This window comes from Lissotriton helveticus, chromosome 9 (genome assembly GCF_964261635.1).
Source record: "Lissotriton helveticus chromosome 9, aLisHel1.1, whole genome shotgun sequence".
NCBI lineage: Eukaryota > Metazoa > Chordata > Amphibia > Caudata > Salamandridae > Lissotriton > Lissotriton helveticus.
In genome coordinates, this window is record NC_136070.1 from 814,942,498 (window position 1) to 814,959,026 (window position 16,529).

General features: G+C 48.9%; 1 pseudogene across 4 annotated transcripts in view; it reads right to left on the bottom strand.

Annotated features, from left to right (window-relative positions):
* The window catches only part of LOC144781899 (adenosine receptor A1 pseudogene), a 316,798-nt pseudogene that overhangs the window by 139,593 nt on the left and 160,676 nt on the right, over positions 1 to 16,529 (bottom strand). Inside the window, exon 1 of one of the 4 annotated variants that reach the window (XR_013601087.1) lies at positions 16,206 to 16,265. The exons of the other annotated variants lie outside the window; for them this stretch is intronic. The product of XR_013601087.1 is annotated as an adenosine receptor A1 pseudogene, transcript variant X5 (transcript). Of the gene's footprint in view, positions 1 to 16,205; positions 16,266 to 16,529 lie in introns of those variants that run through there. 4 annotated transcript variants of the gene reach the window in all.

The window sequence follows — 16,529 nt, forward strand, 5'->3', positions numbered from 1 at the left end:
GCAGGTCTCGGGTTGCCACTCCGCCCCCTCACATGGATCAGCTTCCGCCTTCCGGGCCTGTGCAGTACCGCGGCAGCCCGATTCTCTCTCAGCCACACTACCCTCTCTCTCAGGGATTATCGACTGCCTCACGGGGCTTGCGCAGTACCGCAACTAGCCAGTTCTGGGGATTTCACGCTCCGCTTTCTCCTCAGTGCTGTCACGCTTCCTGGGATCACCGCCACCAATTTCCTCCCCCAATTTCGCTGTCCTCCACCAAGCCTGTATTGTGAGGAAACACTCCCGCGTTGGCGCTACTGACCCCAGGTGAGAGGGAGACAACGAGGGAGACGAGGAGTAAAACGAAAGGAGAAGGGGGGGTTGTATCAAATCTGCTTTTCTGTCCACTCTCCTTCCGTAGCAGTTCCCTCACAGCTACTAGTAAAAGTTCACCCTCTGGACAACAGGAGCAGAACTACTTCAGAGATCGGTCTCCTAAGATCGATTTCCTGGAACTGGGTGGATCTTTTGCCCAGGGTCAACAGGAACACAACTTGGCAGGGTCAGGTCTGCAGTAAGGGGGAAGGGTGGTGAAAGCAGTTAGGAGGCAAACCCTTGGAAGGAAGTCAACCCTCTGAATATCCTACCCCCCACCTAGCGCCACAGCCTGTACTCCAGCTGACTCTCTCGCTGAATGACAAAATGGTCGCCCTACAGTTGGCCTTTTATACCGCTAGCAGCAAGTGTCCAGAATAGGCCAGAAGGTTCTAGATTCCCTATGTTAACCTATGGGTCTCTTTCCTAAAGTAACCGTTATAGCAGTTACTGACCACCATTTTGCGTAACTAAGCTTGCCCTCAGAAAAGGAGGGATTTCCAGATCTATGAGGAACCATGGGGTCAAGGAGTACCTAACCCCCAGGTCAACACCTAAAAATTTCAGTGGACATAAAAAATGAGAGGATTGAGGGGCAAAAAGGGGACAAAAATAAATAAATAAAAGGAGGGACTACCCAAAGGGCAGACAGGTCTAACACCCCTGTTCTCTGTACTCCTTAGACTGGCTCCTACAGTTGCCTGAGGGTACCGTATGGCGTAGTCTCCCTCATCTGAGGTTAATAAATGCATTGTTTTATATATTACATCTTCCGTGCCAATTTCTTCTTTGTTGGTTTAAAGGACCAGGTGTATCAGTGAACCCCTTAGATGTTTTTTTATATCTTCATGTGTATAAGAGCGTTAAATAGGAGAGGAAGCGCTGTCCAAGGTTGAGTCTTCGCAATAATGCAAATAAATACACCCAGCTCAGGGAGTCAAACTCCCCATCCATATCAGCCAATGGAATCTCCGCAGGTTTCCCCAACTGCTGGATAGCCGCCATTGCCACATGCGCCTTCCTGATGTTATGTCTGGCCGCCCTATGGGGCATGAATCCAGCCTGGTCAGGGTGAACCAGGGTGGATATGTGAGACAAACATCGATTGGCCAAGGCTTTGGCCAATATTTCTTCCTCCATATTCAAAAGGAAAATGGGGCGATACGAAGCATTGCAGTCCTCAGACTCTTTGGCATAACTACTTAAATCGAAGGACTCTATGTGCGGGCCGGCTCCTCTGTGGGACCTTCCGACGGAGTAGGGGGCCTGCTGATTCCGGGTTGTGACTTGAGGATCCATTGGTTGAGGTGGGCCAGGACTCCCTTTTGGGGTCTGCGGGCCACACTCACCACAACAGATGCTTCATTGTTCTTGAAGTATTGGGTGGGGGGATTGTTGGGTTGTTCTTGTTTATGTTGTTTTCAAAAGGTCGCACTTTGCCACGAGTGCTTAGGTCACAATGTATGCACCACTTGCTTTCTCATGCACCATTGTTTCCCATAGGGATCTTTCATGGCCGACCCAGGTGATGGCTCTTGGGCGTCCCCCGGGACTCTTAGAATAGTGAGCAGGAATGTCAGGGGGGTCCTGGATAAAATTAAGCTGGGGCTGTTGGGGGTGATTGGAATGACGTGCTTGATGTGACCCAGAATCGCTGGAGGCCGGGGGAGGGTGCGTCAGCTAGCCAAGTCACACAGCTTTCCTCTTTGGTGTCTGGGCTTGAATGGGAGGACCCCTGGTGCTGGATGCACCGGAATACTCAGGGCTATATGTATCTCTCTATGGTCCACAATTCCTTCTCTCGTCTTGAATATTTGTTTGTCCCTCGGGTGGCAGAGAATAGGGTAGTGGAGGCAGATATCCTTCCGAGGGGCTCTCAGATCACTTGCCGATTACTTTGACGTTCTAGATGGGCTGGACACACCCAGTGGGTGCGCGATCCTAATATTTTTTACGGGGAAGGCAGGGAAAGACCTTTCACTGCCTCCCCCGCCCTCCCCATCCGCATCATCAATGATGTCAGCGCGCGAGGCGTGCTGACGTCATTGGAGGTTCCCTTTCTCTCCCAACGCGCAGGGAAGCCATTTGCTTCCTGCGCGTCGAAAGATGCATCGGGGAAAAGGAAAGGGTTTTCCTTTCCCTCAATGTCTCTTTTGAGCATTCCTGCAGCACAATCGTGCGATCATGCAGCAGGAATGCCCACTAGACGGCAAGGATTTTTTTTACTTTTTGGTAATGTTTGTTAGTTTGGGGAGCGGCCCCCTGGGCAAGGGTCGCTCCCCTTTAGGGGGCACAAATATTTGCGTTGTCAGCCACCCAGGAGGGGGCAGAAAATTAATTATTTTATTAAAAAATTGGCGCAAAATCTGGCATTGTTTTGGGGAGTGGTCCCTTTGGCAAGGGCCACTCCCATGGGGGCCATTTTAGGGAGGCCTCTAAAAATATTTAGTCCTGGGGAGCAACCCCTTAGGCAAGGGTCGCTCTCCCTTTGAGGGCAATGTTGATCGCTATGTCTGCCCCACTGGGGGGGGCAGAATTTTAATTTTATTTGAGAAATTGTGCCATTGTGCTGGGGAGTGGCCCCTTGGGCAAGGGTCACTCCCATGGGGGCCATTTTAGGGTGCCTATATTTTATAATTTAGCCTTGGGGGCATTATAAATCGTTTTGTCTGCCCCCCCCTGGGGGGGGCCGAATTAAAAAAAATGTTTTAATTGGGCCAATGTGCTGGGGAGCGGCCCCATGGGCAAGGGTGACTTACATGGGGGCCATTGTAGGGAGCCCAGTTTATAAAATTTAGTTTTGGGGAGCGACCCCTCATGCAAGGGTCACTCCCCTTTTGGGGGCCTATAATTTTTCTTTGTTTGCCCCCCGGGGGGGCAGATTTAAATGTATTGAACTCGGGTGGTGGAGTGAGCTAAAGAATGATGATGGATTAAACCCAGATTAGTTGACGGGGGTGAAAGTTAGATTTGCTGAAGTGCTCCGTCCATCATCCCTTTGATATCACCCTGAGGGGCAGTTCGGCATATTTTTTTTTTTTGTAGGGCCAGTAGCCCACCAAGTTTTTTTTTTAACGGTGGGGTGCCGCCTTTGGATATGGTTTACTCCTCTTTATGGGAGGATGATTGTGACCATTTCTGCCCTCTTTGGGTGGCAGAGTAGCAGTATGTTTTTAGGCCCTTCTGCTCCCAAGGGGGCAGAAGCCATTAGACACCAGAGTTTTTTTTTAATTTTTGTTTTGGGGGGTGGCCTCAGGGGCAAGGGTTGCTCCCCTTTTACGGGGGTGAATATTTAATTTATACTCTTAGGCCCACCTACCCCTTAGCTTGGATAGTGGTTTGGTGCATTGTTTGCATATGTGATTGTAATGTTTTTTTCTCCTTTTTATTCTAGTGTAAATCTTTTGATTCCTGTTTGTGGTTTCAACAGTGGTTGTTGTGCAGTTTTGCATACTTGCAGTTTTTTGGTAAGTAAAATATTTGTGTTGTATTTGCTCCAAATGAGTAATATTGTAATGTAGGGAAGGAATTTTTTTGTAAGTGGTCTCATAGTGGCAGCATATTTAGTTAGTGTTTTGAGCAAGAAAATCTTTGTGATGTGTTTTGCATTGTCTAATGTGTAATTTTCTTTTCTCTTTTTTTTTTAGTGGGATATTGTTGATCCATACTGTGTCTGTGCAGAGTACGTGATGTAAGTGCTTCTGGCAAGTGAGTGGTATAGTTTTGGAGTGTATAGGTATTTTTGATAAAGGTGAATATTGTTCATTGCTTATTTTACATATTGTTTTTTGTTGTTGACTTGTGTGACAAGTTACCTTTATTAGTAATTATTATGGCGAGCCATAGAATGACTGCTCAGCAGGTGGTTGGTATTCTTCTTGAATCTTCCTCTGAGCCGGATGGAGGAGGGGAAGATTCTGGCAGTGAGTTTTCTCTCCACATGGAATCATCGGATGATGAAGGTTCTCTCAGTGCAGATGAAGTGCCTATTTTAGAGCAGGATAGTGCTGTGTGGATGGTGCAAGAGGCCTCTGTATTGCAGCCTGAGGCTGCTAGGCTTCCTACTGGAAATGCTGGACTCTGAGTTGACCCAAGCATGGTGCAGCCGATATTGCCTGCCTTTAGCGGTGATGCAGGGTGTAGAGTGGATTGTGAAAATTTTTTGCCTGTACATTATTTTCAGTTATTTAGGGATGATGTATTTTTGGGTGAGATTGTTGAGCACACTAATTTGTATGCTGAATAGTTTTTGAGGGACAACAGTGACAAACTTAGGCCCCGCTCTAGAGCTACCCGGTGGAGTCCCACAAATCTGGAAGAGCTGAAGAAGTTTTTGGGTTTGACTTTATTGATGGGTTTGGTAAGGAAGCCGAACCTGGCTTCATATTGGTCTTCCAGTCCCTTGATGGCAACAGCCATATTTCCAGCAGTTATGACTCGTGTATCGGTATTTACTTTTGCTACGCATGCTGCATTTTGTGGATAATTCTTTAGCAATGCCACGTAGTCACCCTGACTGTGACCGTCTTTTTAAGATTCGGCCTGTTCTTGATCACTTTGTTGATCGATTTTCATTCCAGGGAAAGAAATATCTATTGATGAGTCTTTGGCTTTGTTCAAGGGTTGTTTGGTTTTTAGGCAGTACATCCCTAGCAAGAGGGCACGCTATGGAATTAAACTGTATATGTTGTCTGAGAGTAAGACAGCATATGTTTTTAATTTTGTTGTGTGTACACTGGTAGAGATTCCACTATTGACCCCCCTGGTTGTCCGTCCACATTTGGAGTTTCAGAGAAAATTGTGTGGGATCTTGCTAGAAGACTGTTCAACAGAGGCCACCATTTGTACCTTGATAACTTCTACACTGCTGTGCAATTGTTTAAGGAATTGTTTAAAGTGGACACTTTTGCATGTGGCACAATCCGCTCTAACCGCAAAGGTTTTCCGAAAGAGCTTGTTTGCAAAAAAGTTCAGAGGGGTCAGTGCAGTTCCTTGCGTAGTGAAGAACTACTAGCTGTGAAATTAGTGGACAGGAGGAATGTGTACATGCTGACAACCATCCGTGATGCGAGTACTTCACCTGTGCCTGTTTGGGGTCAGGTTGCTGAAGTGCACAAACCTGTGTGCATTCAGGACTACAATAAGCACAAGGGTGGTGTTGACAGAGTAGATCAGAGGTTGGAACCTTACACTGCTATTCGGAAGGCTTATGTTTGGTATAAGAAGTTGGCCATCCATTTTTTCAACTTAGCAACTTTCAATGCTTTTATTGTATTTAAGGTGTGTTCTCCTGCGTCAAAGTTGACATTTCTTCAGTTTCAGCACTCTGTGATAGCTAGCCTTGTTGTTGTGGAACAGGTAAGTGTTCCTAGATTTGGAGTAGTGGAGGATGTAGCTCGATTGAAAGATCACCACTTTCCTGATTACATTCCTCCCACATCTACAAAAGACTTTCCCACTAGGAGATGTAGAGTCTGTTGGCGAAGAGGTTTGCGGAAGGAGACTCGTCTTTTCTGCCCTGGGTGTCCTTCTAACCCTGGGCTGTGTGTGCCTGCTTGTTATAGAGCTTACCACACACAAAATAATTTTTGGGAGTATCCATGAGTGGTAAAATGAACTGCCTGGTCTGTATTGTTCAACAATTGTATTCTGTTTTAAGGTTGACATTAGTGCAATGTATTTAGTTTTAGATTTTGTGTTAGTAGATTTGTATCTATTTGCAATTTGTTTGTGTTTGTTTTGTAAAAACAATTCAAAATGTGATGGCAGTGTGTGTAGGCTGGCGCTTGGCTGGCAGTGTGCGTGGACTGGCGCTTGGCTGGCGGTGTGCATAGATTGGCGCTTGACTGGCGGTGTGCGTGGATTGGTGCTTGGCTGGCAGTGTGCGTGGAGTGTCGTTTGGCTGGCGGTGTGCGTGGAGTGGCGTTTGGCTGGCGGTGTGCGTGGAGTGGCGTTTGGCTGGCAGTGTGTGTGGAGTGGCGCTTGGCTGGCGGTGTGTGTGAAGTGGCGCTTGGCTGGCGGTGTGCGTGTATTGGTCCTTGGCTGGTGGTGTGCGTGGAGTGGCGCTTGGCTGGCGGTGAGCGTGGACTGGCGCTTGGCTGGCGGTGTGCATAGATTGGCGCTTGACTGGCGGTGTGCATAGATTGGTGCTTGGCTGGCAGTGTGCGTGGATTGGTGCTTGGCTGGCAGTGTGCGTGGAGTGTCGTTTGGCTGGCGGTGTGCGTGGAGTGGCGTTTGGCTGGCAGTGTGTGTGGAGTGGCGCTTGGCTGGCGGTGTGTGTGAAGTGGCGCTTGGCTGGCGGTGTGCATGTATTGGTCCTTGGCTGGTGGTGTGCGTGGAGTGGCGCTTGGCTGGCGGTGAGTGTGGAGTGGCGCTTGGCTGGCGGAGTGCGTGGAGTGGTGCTTGGCTGGTGGTGTGCGTGGAGTGGTGCTTGGCTGGCGGTGTGTGTGGAGTGGTGCTTGGCTGGTGGTGTGCGTGGACTGCGTGGATTGGCGCTAGGCTGACGATGTGCATGGCCTGGTGCTTGGATGGTGGTGTGGGTGGACTGGTGCTCGGTTGGCGGTGTGTGAGTAGTTGCTTTCTGTTGGTCACTACACACACTGCTAGCTGAGCGCCACTCCACGCAGTCCATCACTTTGTGTAGTTGCTGTGTCAGGAATGTGGGCATGTGAAAGTGATGGGCCCTTCAATGGCGCTGTCTGCTGGTGTGAGTGTTGTAATGTGATGGGCCCGCGGCTGGCGGTGTGAATGTTTTGTATTTGTCACACGTATGAAAGGTGTATGAATGGCCTGTAAAGAGGTTGGTGCCTTGACATGGCTTTACAGCTCACGAGCTGTGAGTCAATGGTTCAGTTTCTCATCCTTTCAATTATTAACAGTGCATTTCATTTTTGTGAAATGACTTGCTAATACAATTGTATATACTGAACCATCACTCGCCCTCGTGCCAAATCCAACCAGTATGTGTGTGTGTTTGAGGAATAGATAGATTTGCTGGAATGTTTGTCTTTTGACTGTCTCTGTTAAGATGTACATTCCATCTAAGAATTACCTACTAAATGTAGATATTATTGTTGACCCATGGTAGAACTGAACACATAATTAAGTCAAAATAATTTGGTTTTGCAAGGGAGGTCACCTAGGGTTTTTGGTCCTGTGCTCGGCGGCCATCTAGGGAAACCTACCAAACCTACATCCTTCTGAAAACTAGACACCCGGGGGCTTCCAAGGAGGTATGGCTTGCGTGGATCCCCTAACGTTCCCTTACCCAGAAACCTTTGCAAACGTCACTTTTAGCTGAAAAAATCTATTTTTTCACACATTTTTGTGTGGGAAAGCGTGGTTTCATTGGGCTCACACAAATTTCCTACCACCCAGCGAACCCCCTTGCAAAAGCAGGTGGATTTCACATAGGCAATTTTGAAGTCGCCTCACTACGTTTTGGGCCCTTGCCTGTCGCGGGTACGTGGGCCTCCCACACAAGTGAGGCACCATTTTTATCGGGAGACCTGGGGGAACGCTGGGTGGTAGGAAATTTGTGTGAGCCCAGTGATGCCACACATTCCCACACAAAAATGGGGGATCCACGCAAGCCATACCTCCTTAGAAGCCCGCGGGTGTCTACTTTCCAGAAATGTGTGGGTTTGTTAGGTTTCCCTAGATGCCGGCAGAGCTAGGGTTCACAAACTACAGCTAGGCACGTTGCCAGAAAAGGGTCATTTTTCACTGTGAAATTGAGGTATGACCACGTTGTGTTTTGTGCCGTTTCCTGTCATAGGCACTAGGCCGACCCACACAAGTGGGGTACCATTTTTCTCGGAAGACTTTGAGGAACGCAGGGTAGAAGGAAATATGTGGATCCATGCAGATTCCAGAACTTTCCACCACAGAAATGTGAGGGAAATTTGTTTTTTGGACAATTCTTTAGGTTTGCAAGAGTTTCTGGGTAACAGAACCTGGTGGGAGGCAGGCAAGTCAATCCATCCTGGATTCCCCTGGGTGTCTAGTTTTCAAAAATGTATAGGTTTGCTAGGTTTGCCTAGGTGCCAGCAGAGCTAGGGTTCAAAAACTACAGCTAGGCACTTTACAAAAAAAGGGCCATTTTTCACTGCGAAATTGAGGTGCGACCAGGTTGCGTTTTGTGCCGTTTCCTGTCGCAGGCACTAGGCCGACCCACACAAGTGGGGTACCATTTTTCTCGTTTGACTTTGGGTAAGGTAGGGTGGAAGGAAATTTGTGGATACACGCAGATTCCAGAACTTTCCACCACAGAAATGAGGAGAAAATGTGGTTTTTTTGGACAATATTTTAGGTTTGCAAGGGTTTCTTTGTAAAAGAACCTGGTGGGAGGCAGTCAAGTCACCCCATACTGGATTCCCCTGCGTGTCTAGTTTTTAAAAATGTATAGGTTTGCTAGGTTTCCTTAGGTGCCGGCAGAGCTAAGGTTAAAAAACTACAGCTAGGCACTTTGCAAAACAAGGGTCATTTTTCACTCCGAGATTGAGGTGTGACCACGTTGTGTTTTGCACCGTTTCCTGACGCGGGCACAAGGCCGACCCACACAAGTGAGGTACCGTTTTTATCGAGAGACTTAGGGTACTTTAGATTTGTAAATCAACTGTTATTACCTAATGAGTTTTCATGCATTTCTCCCTTCCAAATGAAAGACATCGTGTAAAAAAGAAGTCATTTAGAAAAATTACCAATAATTATCATGCTAGTATGAGTATTCCCAATTTTGAAAATGTGCAAATATGTACTGTTTCTGAACTCTGTAATTTGTACCCATTTCAGAAATACATAGATGTCTTTCATATTGATTTTTCCATGTATACATTTTCCCAGAATAATTGCTCTATACCCGGTACATAATAAAATACCATTGCAAGTTGCTGCTCAGTTTTTGGCTCTGGGTTCGCGGGTTCTGGTGAACCTACAAGTCCTATATATCCCCACAACCAGAAAGGTCCAGCGGATGTAACGGTATACTCCTTTCAAAGAGCTGTCATAATTAGAAGAAGTTACAGTTGAAAACGTTGACACAAAAGGCTGTTTTTTTAACTAATTTTCAATTTTTTCGAAATTTAACTGTTAAATTCTATAAAGAAACCTTCATGGATTTAGACAAATAATCCCTTTCTGAATTCAGAATTGTGTCTACTTTTCTTAAATGTATAGCTTTCCAGGATCCAATATTGCTTTCATACTCATTTTTACCATTAACTGGAAGGAGTTTGAAAGCACTAAAAATACCAAAACTGTGTAAAAAATGTTGGTTCTCTGACAAAAGACTGTCATTCCCTAGATCTGGGAAAATGGAAATTTCAGCCCCACAAACCCTTTTTTTTTTTTTTTTTTTTTTTAAAACCTTTATTTGAGTAAGCAAAAAAGTACAAGGATGGGCCTACAACCACACGGGCCGGCCGCTAAAAGAGGAGTAGACACATATCATATATGCCCGCAGAGGTAAAAGTCAATCAACAATGCAATACTCAGCTCTATTTACAGGACAAAAACAGATTTTATTTATATGAAAGAACAAACACACACAAAAGGCGAAAGTATAGTACCGAAGGTCAGCTCAATGGATGTAAGGGGGGGGACAGCAACAGAAGTACAGTAGCAAAACACTAAGCACTGAGGAGCTCAGAGGGGGGGGGGAGGGACACAGAAGTCAGTACAAAAAAGGGGGAGGGGGAGGGCCGGAGAGACCAGCACAACCCCTATATGAAAGGTTCCAAGAACGCTTGCCTATGGAGACAGGGCAAGCCCAACAGTGCCCACAAGGGGAGGAGTACAAATGTCGCCACGGTAGTCGTTCCAGTGACCCCACATCTTCACCCACGCCCTGGGTCTGCCCCTGGCCACATAGACAGTTTTCTCACGGAACATGGACCAATCCATGTTATCCTCCCATTTCGAGAGGTCAGGGGGCCTGGAGGCCCCCCAGAGTTGTGCAATGTCTCGCTTCGCAACCATATAGCCCAGGGTGGCCCATCTAGTCTGTGCCACCGAATAGTCCGTGGGCTCCCAAACATTCAAAAGACATCGACGAGGTTCCGGACACAAGGACACACCTGTCACCACAGCCATCACTTCAAGCACGGCCGCCCAATAAGCAGCCACCATCGGGCACTCCCAGAGAATATGCAGGAAAGTAGCACGCAAACCACACCCACGCTTACACAATCCATCGGAGGAAAAGCCCATCACCACCAGTCGCGGTCCCGTCACGTACACCCGATGAAGGATCTTCAATTAAACCAGACGGAGACGAGCCGGAATAGCCACCTCCTTCGGGGAGGAGAGGGCTGATTGCCAATCCTCATCATCAAGTTCTAACCCATCTCCCATCCACAATTCCCGAAGTCGGGCCAATAAGTCGGACCGATTGTTAATCAACTTTTTATAGATCAGGGAGATAGTGCTATCAGGAAGATGTCCATCAAGGATACGGTCCTCTAGGGGGGAAGAGTCAGGTGGAATCTCACCAGGAGCAAACACCGAAGCCAGGGCGTGCCTGAGCTGTAAATAACGAAAGAATTCCCGACCACTCAGGCCATAGTCAGCCTGGAGGGCCTGAAACGAACGCACAGAACCCTTAGAGTACACATCCCCCACCTTGGAAATACCAATCATGTCCCAACGGTCGAAACCCTTGGAAGACCAAAGACCGCCCAGACGTTCTGAAGCATAAAGCGGCGTCGCCAACGTCAAGCGATCCTCCCAGCCCAAGCTCACATTCGCGGCACGCCACACCGTCAAAGCAGTCAATGTAGGTCCCACAAGATGGCGCCCAGCGGAGCGAGAATAAAGCACTCTGTTAAAGTCACCTCCCGGAAGCTGAAGTTTATCCATTTCAAACGCCGGATTACGACCTGGCGAAAACATAGCGTGATTGATAGCGGACAGATGGGAAGCCCAGTAATATCTCTTAATATCGGGGAGCGCCATGCCCCCATCATACCACGGGATGGAAAGTTTCGCGAGAGCAATGCGCGGACGCCCATCCCAAATAAGCTGCCTCTGAAGGCTCTCAATCTCCCGAAAATAGGACTTAGGGATAGGATCAAAATAATTCTGGAGAGCATAGAGAAACCGCGGCAATGACATCATCTTAAACAGGGCCGCCCGACCCAGGGGAGACAGGGGAAGTCTGCGCCAACGGGCAACGTCCAAACGTAGCCTAAGTAACGGGGGAAGGAGATTACGATCAAAACGAAGGGACGAGTCCAAGGTAACAAAAACCCCCAAGTATTTGAAGCCATCCCTGGCCACCTGAAGAGGAAGTCTGCTCGGCAACGGAGGCAAGACACCAGACAAAACATACACACAGGATTTAGTCCAATTGATGACGAGGCCTGAGTTAGCGCCAAAGGACACAAGAACGTCAAATAAAACAGTTAAAGACTTGCGAGGGGAAGTAAGGTACAAAAGGATGTCGTCCGCATAAAGCGAGACGCGGTCTTCGAAGTCCGGGGCCCAGCGAATCCCTTTAAGGGACGGTTCCCACCGGAGCCAGGCCGCCAATGGTTCAAGAGCGAGCGCAAACAACAACGGGGACAGGGGGCAACCCTGACGGGTACCCCTGCCCAAGGAGAAGGGAGCCGACACTCTACCGTTTACCACAACTTGTGCCAGAGGTTCCGCGTACAACAACTGAATCCAGCTAATAAACTCGCACCCGAATCCGAATTTCTCAAGAGTCGCCCATAGATAGGGCCACTCCACAGTATCAAAGGCCATAGAGGCATCCAGGGACGCCAAAATGGCCGGCTCAGTCAGAAGCCCCGCCCTCGCCATCACGCCGTGAAGGCGTCGCAGATTCAAAGCAGTGTTGCGATGCGGGATAAAGCCAGACTGATCCGGATGGACCAAATCCCCGAGAACCGAAAGGAGACGAGTCGCCAAAAGTTTTGCCAAAACCTTGGGTTCAACATTTAACAGGGATATGGGTCTATATGAGGAACAGAGGTCACGTGGTTTACCATCTTTAGGGATGACGACAATTGTCGCCAGGCGCTGATCATAGGGAAGGATGTTACGTTCACGAGATTCTAGAAACATGGCGCGAAGATACGGCGCCATCTTATCGGGGCGTAGCTTGTACAACTCAATGGGCAACCCGTTCGGGCCCAACGCTTTGCCCGAACGGAGCGAACGGATAGCAGTCGCTATCTCATCATTCGTAAAAGGGGAGTCCAAAGCAATACGGTCCAGGTCGGTGACACAGGGCAAAGTGATATCGCGCAAGAGTAAGCGGGAGTCAGCCACGTCCCTCTCAGACACGGGAGCATATACAACACGGAAATATTCCGCAAAACGATCAACAATGGCAGTCGGATCAGTCACATTCTCACCACTCGCAGACTGAATCACAGGCACCACACGATTAACTCTTTCCTTCTTGTCCAACCACGCTAGGAGTTTACCCGCCTTATCACCCACATCGTACAATCTGCCTTGTTGCTCACGAAACATCACCTTAGCAGCGTCTGTGACCAGGGATTTATATGCAAACTGTTTTAGACCCAGGGCATGGAGCTTCTCAGGCGTGACACCAGATTCCAACTCATCCTCCAAAGCAGAGATCTCCCCCTCAAGGTCCACCACCTCCCTCCTCCCGGCTTTCTTGGCTTCAACAATCAAGGAGAGGGCCTGTCCACGAATCACAGTTTTAAAGGCTTCCCACAGGGACACAGCCGAAGGGACCGACCCCTCGTTCTCCAGGAAATATGCATCTATGGACTTGAGCAAGAGGGTACGAGTCTCAGGAGAGGAAAGATACCATGGGTTAATTGGAGCCACTCGGCCCGCTGTCTCCACCCCAACCTCGAAACGAAGCCAGAGCGGCGAGTGGTCAGAAATACCCCTTGGCAAATGCAAAATCTCGCGAACCGCTGACGACTGGGCCGCGGGCATCAGGAAATAATCCAGCCGAGACAGACTGCCATGAGCCCCAGAATGGAAGGTGTATTGGAGCTGAGTGGGGTGCAAAAGTCGCCAGCAGTCCACAAGGCCAAAGGTATCTAGAAACCCACCCAACCACTGCTGAGCCTGCGGAGTATCCCTAGGGGGATGGCGATCGTGAAGACCGGAAAGCACCGAATTAAAATCACCGGCCAGGAAGAGAGTACTTTCAGGGAGATCTAACAAAACCCGGCCCAAATCAGTGAAAGTAGAAGTCTGTAAACCCGGGGGAACATAAACATTAAAGAGAGATAGGGTGCGGCCCTCATATCTACCCACCAAGACAGTATACCTCCCACGGTCATCCTGAATCACCTCGTCAATCGCTAGGGGGAGGGAGGTTCGAACAAGGATACCCACACCCCTAGATCCGGAGGTAAACCCCGAGTGCGCCACAAGGCGGTAGCCCCATCTATTCATCGCATTACAAACATTACCAATCAAATGGGTTTCCTGCATGAAAACAATATCTGGCGACAAACGTCGTATACAATTCAAGACCACACTGCGCTTAATACGATCTCCCAGGCCATTAACGTTCCAGGAAACAAATTTCAACCCTCTACCCCCCATCCCAACCACCCGAGCCAAGACCCCTCATCCACGAGCAAGACACCAGAAACAGCAGCAGACACAGGAGCAATTCGCCTTGAAAACAACACACAAAAAAGAAAGAACTTCCCAGCCCCCCTCCCCCAAACTGAAGGGAAACACCCCCCACCCTGCACCCCTGCAAAAAGCTAAAGAGCCACCCCAACCTGCAGTGTGCCTGTCGCCCCATAACCCCTAGTCTACACAAAGACCCCGGAGGAGGAAAGGTCTCCGTTCCACCCGCCCCTGACAAACATCAAGAACGAAAAGTAACAAAAGAAAGATAAAATAATCACAATGCAGAGGAACGCCGGTCAACAATCCTGAAAATGTATTCAAAATAAAACATGTGAGCCAAACAGTCAGATCTCCACACCACCTTCGGCACCACCAGGGTGAGCGGCGGATTCAGTCTCAGGAGCACGGTCAGGCAAGGAGTCTAGCCAGTCATTAACAGCATCTGGGCGATCAAAGAAAAGGGTACGCTCATTATACTCGATCCGAAGTCTAGTGGGATAGAGCATAGCATAACGTAAGCCCCGATCCCGAAGACGTTTCTTGGCCCCACGAAACTCCATCCGTTGTCTCTGAACTTGTTGGGAAAAGTCCGGGTAAAAGTTAACCGTAGCATTCTCAAAGGCCACCGGGCCCTTCACCCGTGAGGCCTGCAGGATAGCGTCCCGGTCTCTATAGTGAAAAAGCTTCGCTACAATGGGTCTCGGCGGGGCTCCCGGCCGAACCTTGCCCCCTGGAACACGATGTGCGCGTTCCACCGTGAAGAACCTCGTAAGGCCGGAAGGGGCAAGATGGTTCAAGACCAGATCCTCAACCAGGAGATCCACCGAGTGGGGTTCAGGGTTCTCCGGTACACCAACCAGGCGAACATTGCAGCGACGTGCCCTATTTTCAAAATCCTCCAGACGTCGGGTCATGAAGTCGTGCGCCCGACGGAGATTTCCGATTTCTGTCTGGAGCTCCGAGACGTCCTTCGTGAGGCTGGACGATTTAATGTCCAACGATTGCACCCTCTCATTCGTCTTGCCGAGATCAGCACGAATAAGATTAACCTCAATAGCCACGGTGTCAAGTTTATGGGCCAAGGCCTCGTACTGTAGGCCGGTGGATTCCCTCACGCCCGAGATGGCGCCCATGATGTCCTGTAGGGAGGGCTCCGCCGACTCTTCCAAAACTCGTTCGGACGCTGTACTAGAACCAGGCAGGGCAGCTCCGGGGGACCCCTTAGAATGAGTATAGCGGTCCATGACATTTGATTGAACCGGGGCTCCGCGCAGTGGTGCTTTCGTCTTGCGCGTCTCTCTGTCCCCTCTGCCCGCCATTTTGAAGATGCGTCACAGGACAAGCCACCAGGGTCGACGGGCCCGACACCCAAAGCACAGAATCAAAAGTACACAAAAATGAGGGGCACAACTCGGGTAGAGGTCGCCAAGCCAGCAAATAGTCCGCAGGTAAACCCAACAGCCGATCCGCCTCCAGGTCTCAGCCGCAACTCGATAGGCACACCCGTGGCCCAAGTCGGAACAGAATCGAAACCGAAACTTAGGAAGGGGGACCCACAAGGCCAGATCTCCTGCCGTTGTTGTTCAATTCCAGGACGGCTACAGAACCGCACCCCGTCCCGGGCGCACCTCGAGGGCGGAGTCCAAAAGTTCAGACCATCATATCTCAGGAATAAGAGATCCAAATCAATTTCTGAAAGGTGCCAGGCTGATCAGCCAAACGTCCTCCACACGGATTCTTGCAAGAAATCAGGATTCAGTCAGGATAAAATGCCGGGGGCGGCGAGGGTCCGGAGAGCGCTGTGCTCAAGCGGCCATCTCGGATGCCCGCCAAGCTCCTCCCCCCACAAACCCTTTTTTGATAACATTTGCTGGGAAAAACCCAGAGGCTTTCATTTGCAGCCCATTTTTCAAATTTTTCTGAAAAAAAAACAAAATCTTTACTGTATTTTGCTTAATTTCTGGGACCCCTGCAAGGGAATCCACAAACCCTGGGTACCTTTACAATGCCTATGATGTTGGAAGAAAAGGACGCAAAATTGGCATGGATACCTTATGTGGTCAAAAAGCTACAGGGGCCTAAGTGCGCACTACCCCAAATAGCCAAAAAAAGGCTTAGCACAGGAGTGGAAAAGGCCTAGCAGCGAAGGGGTTAAGAGACCCAGAACACCAAGCAATACTGTCGCTCAATATCTCATCTTTTAGCAATGGCAATATTGTCCAATTTGTCACTTGACTACAGCATAAGTAATTTCAAACAGGAATTGCACTCACCCATCTTTGTGTGGGAGTACTCCTCACCTCACCTGGCATCTACTCAGGGAATGAAGCCTCCTCTATATTGTGGGTAAACACAAACATCACAAACAGAGTACGTATCTCTGTAAGTCAGTCTCCAATCATAAAACCTTGTCACATAAAAACAAACTGACCATGGCCCCTTCAATAGGTCCCTCTGAACTAAATATACGTAAAACTGTACAAATGGCTCTAACATGGACAACATCATAAGTCCTATTAAGCCTGGATATCATTCTGTTAGGAACGGTGTCCTAATACCTGGCGCACCCATATCGTTACAAAAATAATGGTGGTACT